This window comes from Octodon degus, unplaced genomic scaffold, assembly GCF_000260255.1.
Source record: "Octodon degus isolate 3935 unplaced genomic scaffold, OctDeg1.0 scaffold00116, whole genome shotgun sequence".
Taxonomy (NCBI): Eukaryota; Metazoa; Chordata; class Mammalia; order Rodentia; family Octodontidae; genus Octodon; species Octodon degus.
Genome location: NW_004524692.1, coordinates 8,147,864 through 8,156,642, shown reverse-complemented (window position 1 = coordinate 8,156,642; position 8,779 = coordinate 8,147,864).

Genomic DNA, 8,779 nt, shown 5'->3' with positions numbered 1-8,779 from the left:
AAAAAGGAAATAATTTATAAACCTAAGTTACACACAGGTCTTCAACCATGGTTGACAAATATGTCTTAGTGTGTGTGTTTTATTGGCCTTCCAATCTTCCTTCCATGTTACCCCTCCAGCCCCTGACCATTCTTTCAATCCTACCAGCTGTCCTCCTCCCCTGCAAAGATCTGGATTTAGAGGCTGACCTAGTTGAGGGGGAGGAGGGGCTGTTTTGCCTTCCTGAATCTTTCAGTGTCAACCTAATGTGCCGAAGGCTTACCTTAAGACTACTGGGTTTGTCTTATCCATTTCTACCTGTGCCTCCAGGTAGAGTCTCCCTATGGAGTCCACACAGACAGAATCCAGACTGTAAGGGAACAGTCTGGCAGCTATTATGTCCCTCACAAAGAAAAGGCACAGGAGGAGGCCCACAGCTGATAAGAGGTCAGAGTGGGCCTGAGCCGCACATCCTAACTGCTGTCTCCTCCTTGCTCCCATGCTCCTGCCCCTGTCCCAGGCCCTTCAGCAGCTGCCCTTTTCCTGTATTATCTGTGCTGCAACAGGCTGGTTCTTCCTTACATCTAACTCTGACCTGGGTTATTTCTTGAAAGGATTCCTCTAGGGACCTCTTCCCCACATCGGGTTAATTCACCGCATGCTACCAACCCCTCTGAGATAAGTCTGAACCTGGTATCTTTTCCGTAACTCTTCAGGAATACAAATCCTGTTTCCTTAGGCTCCTTAAGAATTTAATCTGAAGGTTGGCAGGGACTTTAGCTGTATATGAAGTATTAAGCCTTCTGGCTAAGAAAAAAGATCCTCTCAGAGAGATGACAGTCAGAGAGGTAAGCTCTTGGGAACTTACCAAGCCCTGGGGAGGGTTAATTTGCATTAAGGAAAGAGACTTGTTTCTTGAGGGAAGTTGGAATATCACATTGAGGCTCATATTTTATATATATCAGGCTGTGGCCTCTCTCTTAAGGGTTCAGGAGACAAATACCCTGTCCTCACATCCTTCTTCACCCATTCCCATTTGCCAGGCCTTCTCTCCAATATCCACTTTCTCCCAGAGTCACCCTCAGGGGAATTCTGATTGAGAACTTCACTGGGATTTCAAACTCAATTCATTGCCAACTCTAATTGCCAAGGATTTGCATGAAAACCATCGTTTGCTATCTAATTATTCAGACAACAGCAGCCCGCCCGTCTGGGCACAAGGAGAATCGCAGTTTTAATTAACAATAATGTACCTTGCAGATGAATGTGACTGTTTAGGTTAATTAACAAATCCAAGTCCTTCCAAATCATCTCTAGACATCTTAGTGATTTGGGAAGGAGGGTTGTGGTGCACCTGAGCAGGAGCAGGGAACAGGGAGCTTTTAACAATCAGTTCAGCTAAAATATGTTAACTTTCTTTTTTCTTGGAACTACTTGATGAAGGGAAGAGGTCATCTCTGAGACACATATGCTTGAACACTGGGTTAGAGGAACTTGGTTTAGGATAATATGTCAGGCATCTATGTCACATTACATTTAGGAAATCTTATAGGTGCTTTTTTATAAGTAAAAGCATAAAGTCATTATGATTATCGAGTATTCATTTTCTAGTCACTTGCAAGCTTGGTTTCCAGCACAAGAGCCCTGACTTCCCCCTCTTTGCCATTTCATTCCACCTTGTCTCTGCTTGCCCCTGCAATATCTGGGGGCACTTCAAGTTGCCTGCTCCTTAAGATTTCGCAGATAATACCTCAAGATCCATCCATTATATGTTGTACTTGTATACATGTCTAATTTTTATACTTTTTCTTGGGCAATTCTCTGTGTCCTGGAAGAATATCTTCTACTTAGCTCCAAATTGCATTTTCCATCTTTCAGATCTTAATAGCATAAACTTTGTGTCTTCTTCTCAATCAGGTATTACTAATATCTGGGGTGGAGAAAGAAGGTAGACTGCCTCTTACAAAATACAGTGAAAGATATATATATATGGGGTGTTATGATATATATATATACCATATATATATATATATATATGATATATATATATATATGATATATATATATATCATAACACCCCAGATTTGGCACTTGGTTCCTCCCTGCTGCACTCAGTCAGCCTCAAGTACATTGCACTATCTCACGAGACTTGTAGGATCAGCCAGCAGCTCTGGCTCCCTCCCTCTTGCTCACCAAGATTCATGTGCAGCAGTAACTTTTAAGGAGTAAACCCTTTTTCTACTAGAAAAGCCTTTGCTCTTGACTTCTCTCTAGCCCAGAACTATCTTTCCTGTGCTCTTCGCATGATGAACTAGCACCTTTTTAGCTTTGAAGCCTCCATGCAAATATGGGTGCCTAGAAGTCTGGCCTCTCCTGCCATGTGCTGGGTCATAGCCCCCATCACTCCTGCACTCAGTTTTCCTCTCCAGTCTGCTCAGGCTGCTTCCATAGCACGGAGCCCATGCTAATACCTACAAGTTTGCCAGGCTATTGCTAGACCTCTTTACACACCTGCACACCCTTTCCTCCCATCACTAGAGAGCAAGTTCCAAGTGGTCAAGACACTATCTACCTTGTAGCTGGCACATAGTCAGAGCTCAGCAAGCATTTATTTAATACATATGTAAAGGAATTAATTTCACCTGCATATAGAAAGGCTCCCCACTCCTGAGACATCAAGGGTCATTGGACAAGAGGAGCACACAAGCTCTCTGGTGCAGAGAATGGTCAGAAAATGACTTACTGCCCAAGCTCCCTGGGGTATCACTCTCCTGTCATTGGTCTTTTGGGGCCAAAGAAAGAAGCACCACCAGACAAGATTTCTCGCCCCTGAGCCCTTCTTTTGATGTCAGCTTATGGTTGAGAGAGCAGGGAACTTCATCTAGTTCTTGACCATCTGAAGAATCAAGGTTTCCTTTTCTCTGGGACACTTCCAGGTTTGGGAGATCGGGGAAAAGTGAGGAATTACTGTCATGGTTCATCCATACTGGTAGTAAAGAAAGTCTCGGGACACCCACCCCCAAGTTGGAGAACAACTTTGGCTCAATCAAATTCTGAGTCTAACAGTACCTCAGAGTTCATGCTGCTTAAGCAGGGACCCATATTTTCTTGAACCCAAAATTCAATTCAGTTTTTTTTTGAACTGGGGATTGAACTCAGACTCAGGCCCTTGCACTTGCCAGGGAAGTGCTTATTCTACTGAGTTATCTTCCCAGCCTCTATCACTACAGTTTCTATGCTGATTTTTTTTCAGTTTTTCTTCCTTTTTAGTTTAGTTTAGTGCTATTGCCCAACTTCCCCTTTCCTTGTCCCTAAACTCCAATTCTTTCAGTCACCTTCTGGCCTTTGCCTCCGCTCTGTGGCAGTTTATCTTTATTCAGTTCTGGATACATACGTTAACCTTTTAACCTATTAGGAACTTCAGAATATATATTTTGTTCCATCAACAGAATTAATTTTACTAACTTCAGGTCACTATGAGAGGTACTCACAGGTATAGAAATGAACCACCTACAATTTAAGACATTGTCATCTCCCTGGACTCATCTTGTCTTTCCCATTACCTTCCTTCCTTCTATAGTTCTCAAATTTCCCAGTTCCCTTCTGAGCAGTCCTGGATATATTTAGATGACAGAATAGATGGGAAATTCCTGAAGCCCTCCAAGATCTCTGAGACCAAGTTTCCATTTGACAGTCTGTAGTCAGCACCTATTCCTCTGCCATATCGAAAAATGTTTCCTGTGTGGCAGAGACACAACCAGGAGGGCTTGGAGAGAAAGAGTGTCATTTTTTTTGACAATTCTCTACACTGATCATCATTTTGCTTGTTCTTCCCTACTAGACCTTAAATCCTCCAGCATGTGGAGCCTTGCTTTATTCATATGAAATACTTGTGTTGTTGGTATATGATTATATTATGCAATAATTGCATTCATCTTGGGGAACTGGTATTTGTACATATTTTGTCCTTATTTCTACTTCCCATCCACCCTCTTCCTTCCCTCGATCCCCTTTGTACTCCACAGAGTCTATATCTCTTTATTTCCTACCGGCTCTCTCTGTTTCTCTGTGTCTGTGTCTGTGTCTGTGTCTGTGTCTGTGTCTGTGTCTGTGTCTGTGTCTGTCTGTCTGTCTGTCTGTCTCTCTGTCTCTCTCTCTCTCTCTCTCTCTCTCTCTCTCTCTCTAGGTTCTTTATATTTAGCATTTCACATATAAGAATACCACACATAACTTTGTCTTTTTGCATCTGCTTTGTGTCCTTTAGCATTATGGTCTCAGGATCTATCCATTTATGTGCACATGACTCAAGTCTGACCTTCTTGAAGACCAAGACTTACTATCTCTTTTTACCATTCAGTTGCATTAGCTCTCAAACATTTTCCACATAATGGTAATAAAGCAGCAAATACTTAACATTGCGTGTGCTGTTTGGGAATTTTTGTGTTACCTGATTTTGTCTTCCACCAACTGTAAGAAGTCACAGGCTCATTCTGTCGCTGTCCACATTATACACAGAAGAATCCTGATGTGCAGCTGAGCATGGTGCTGCATGCCTGCAATCCTGCACCTCCAGAGGCTGAGTCAGGAGGACAGGAGGGTGGCTATAAGGAGGATGGAGGCCAGCCTGGGCTGCATTGTGAGTTCAAGGCCAGCCTGAATTGCATAGCAAGACTCTTTTTCTGATAAATAAATAAATAAAATTGAAATAGATAGATAGATAGATAGATAGATAGATAGATAGATCAGGCCAAGGTAGCTTTAAGAGATCACACAGCTTAAAAGTAATGGCTTGATACAACTCCGGAAGAAGAAGAAGAAGAAGAAGAAGAAGAAGAAGAAGAAGAAGAAGAAGAAGAAGAAGAAGAAGAAGAAGAAGAAGAAGAAGAAATGGCCAGGGTTTCAACCTGGGATCTGGTATCAAAGATCTTATAGCTCCCTGGGACACTAAACTGTTTTTAGACCTGATGAGAGGCTGGCAAACACAGGCTTGCTACGCTTTTGAAACAAGCATTAGGAGACAGTCCTGGCTGTTCTGGCTTCCTGACCTTGCGTCTGCTCTTTAAATGATTGTTTTATTTACGCATGCCTGGGTCATGCATGTCTGTGGCTCAGTTTTACAGAGTGAGAGAGACTATTCAGTGATAATAAATTTTTCACCTGCCTTTCTCCAAATGCCCTCCATGCTCCAAACATCTTAAATTTTAGCATGTTTTCCAGAGCTTGTCTTCACATATAAAACTTGGAAACCACCGTTTGGTTTTTTTCTTGCGACAAGGTCTATCTATGGAGTTCAGGCTGTCCTGGAACTTACTATTGTATTTCCCCTAAAATAAGACCTAACCAGAAAACAAGCCCTAGCTGATTTTTGAGGATAGTTATAAGCCTTACCTCCCAGAATAAACCCCAGTTAAGATCATCAGCCATTTAGTATCTCTGTTGCAGCACAGGATGTTTATATTAAATTAAGTATTAGGAATACTTAATTACATAACTAGTAATCAAGTATTAGTAAACACCCAAGCTCTTCTATAAACAGATGAATTGACGATCTAACCAAACACAGACACAATGTACAAATAACTTACACACTTAGTAATGGATGGACATGGTTGTGTTCTACTATGAATCTTCATAATTTAATATGTCATATATTGTAAAGGTTTATGTAATGCATTTTTGTGAAGTAAAGAAACACTTTCTGAATTTTGGTGCCCACAATCTTTGGTCATTTTGGTGTGGACCATCATTCTTAACTATCATCATCTTTGTTACTGCTCTTGTCTCATAGTGTTCAATTAACCTTTGATTTAATTGAAACTTTGTCATGCCCATCTTAACAGGAGTTTGTGATTTAGGTGAAGGATTCATGGGATAAAAATCCCTAAAAGCTGCATTGTCAGCGAACCACAAGCAGGCAACATGGACCAGCAGTGCTCATTTCAGTAGAGCTCTACTGTTGGACGTGAGACTGGGCTCAGGGGCGCTCCAGGAAATGGATTCTCACATAATTCAGGCCAGATTCTGGGGTTTGGAGGGATGACAGTGTTCTAGAAAATGACATGACTGTATTTAAACAAATGTAGAGTTTTCTATACATACGTATTTCACATTTTGCTTATCCATTTATCTGTTCATGAGAATATAGATCACTTTCAAAATTTAGCTTTTGTGAATCCTGCTGCAAGAAACATGGGGGTGCTTGTATCATTGTAATAACATGACTTTAACTCTTTCAGGAAGATGCACAGAATAAAAATACCGGGATCAAAATAGAGCGTCTAATTTTGTTTTTTTGAAGACTCTCCATACTGATTTCTGTACTGGCTGCACTTACTTATGAGAAATCTTATGTGCAGAGAATACACAAGTGTCAGGGGCATTTGCCTTACACACTCTTCCAAGGTGACTGTGGAAGATTCTGAAAGCCAATTACTCAGAGGAGATGGGATGGGTGTGGAGCACCAGAGAGGAAAGCTCTTTACAAATTAGTTGGCTCACTCCTGCATGTGATCGTAGAGAAAGATAAGGACAAAGTGGACAATCTCTGCCGTCACCCTGGAATCTTCCAAAAACATAACCGTACTTCTCTTCCACCCCACTGTCCCTTTCAAGGCCAAGAACAGAGCTTCACAGATTTGCCTGATAGGCAATGGGAGCTTTGGAGAAAGCTTAGGAGAGTACAAAAGAAGCAAGAGGAGAGAAGGTTATTGGGCCGGCAAAAAAATCGCAGAAATTAAATAAAATTTAGTAGAGATTAATACAGAAAACCTACATTTAAAAAATCAGTTGCACAAAACAAGGTAGAAAAGAAAGGGCTCAACAGAAGTTCTTATAAAAAGACTCGGAGGTTTCCCTTGGCTACAGGCTAGCGATGAGTCAGTGTGTGTAGCAGCCAAAAAGCTAATGCAGATTCAAAATGCACTGAGATACACAGTGCACAGGTCGCGGGAGGGCACCTCACCACGCCTGCCCCAGACAGAGCAGATTTAGAATGAAGGGGCTCAGCTCTAGGTACCGTGTGTTAAAAGGGCCATTAACAAATTAGAGCTCTTAAAAGGCTTCAGGCAAACTGATGACAACAGAGCGAGCATGCTACTTCTATAAGGAGGGGCTGAAGGGAGGGGGCTGTGTGGGGAAAGTGTGGAAAATATTTAGCTCTCCTGAAATAACTGAATAGTTTTGCTGGGAAAGAAGCATTGAGCATGTGTGTAGCTTCAGAACTAGGAAGAGTGGATGGGAAGAAATAACAGGGAGACAGGCTTTGGCTGAATGTTAGGAAAAGCTTACCACAGTTGGATCCATGCCACAGAGATGGGCTATCACATTCTTGTTAATGGAAGAAAGAAAGGAAGCAAAGAAGAAGGGGACGGGCATGCATATGAGCTCGCCATGTGTTCTACACTGGTCTATGCACTTGCTTTACAGTGATGCTCGGAGCAGATGTGGGCTCCTCTGCGCAGAGTTTAGAAACCAACTTGAAAGGCAGAGATGAAGTACATGTGCACCAAAATGAGTTACAAATGTTTCTCTGAGAGGAGTGAACTGGCAGAGAAGGGAATAAGAAAAGAGGGTGGAAATCATTTGAGTTATGACTTAGCAGTTACATAAAGGATTCAAGCTGAGGCTGGAGGGTAACAAACTCTCAGAACATAGTAGAGGGTAAGCTGCACTTTGGGACAGAGTGGGGACCCATTCAGTGCCTTTCTTCTGGACGGCAGTGTGCCAGTCACCTGAAAAGAGATGTTTCAGGAGTCCTTGACCCATCCCCAGATATTCTGAATCAGAACATTTGGTATCAGAGACTCTGAAATCCTATGACAGTGTGTCAAACAAAAAAGCTAGATGAAAATGCCCTCTTTGATTCCAGCACCGAGGCTCACTTACCATGTTATTCTTTCTGTGTGTGTTCTGGAATTAAATGTATCTAATTCAAAGCTTGAATATGTTAGTCTCTTCAGAACCTGGTTTGTAGGACAATGAAGAAATTCCTAGCCAGATATATACCTGATTTGAATTTTTCCAGGAGGTGGGTACCCTTCCCCTTGTCAAGTACTTTAGAAAAAGTGTAGCTGGAGCCCGAGGTCCCTCTAGTGGTTAGAAGTTGTTATTTCTCTTCCAAACTCAGGTTGAGCCAGTGAATTTGCTGAGGGGGCCTCTGGGAGAGACCAAGACGACCTACGAAACGAAAGCAGATACATCTAACTATACATTTTAGTAAGTTCTTCTCTAGAATTATTCTTAGAAGTAGAGGTGGAAGATCTCAAAAACTGTTCTCCAACTCATCCTTCCTCTTGTTGAAGTCTTATCTAAGTTTAAAGGAGGCTAAGGGACACATAAATTTTGCAGGTAAAAAAAGATGTTTCCTCAAGATGCCAGGCCAATAATTGAGGAGCCAGTTCTCATTTTCTGGGAAAACACGTAATATATCAGTCCTGGGTGGTTGGATTGAGGACTGGGTGGAGTTGTTAGATCTGGATTATACCTTCCAGGCTATGTCACTTACCTACTTTCTGAGTTTTAGTTTTCTCACCTGAGAATAAGCAGGCAGTGACACTTGCCCTACCTAACTCACAGGTCTGATGTAAAGATGAAATGGGTTGGGCAGACAGATGTGGGAGCTGTGAATACATTACACCTGGAAGGAAATGCTCTGCAGCTAGTAGTAAAGAAGAATTTGCTCTGCAGACAACTGAGGAAATGTCCTTTCCCTCCTGGGGGGGGGGGGGCTTTCACTGAAATGTAAGTTTTCCCAAAGGTAGCAGGACACACAAGTAGGACTGCTTGGAATTACCCTTCCCCC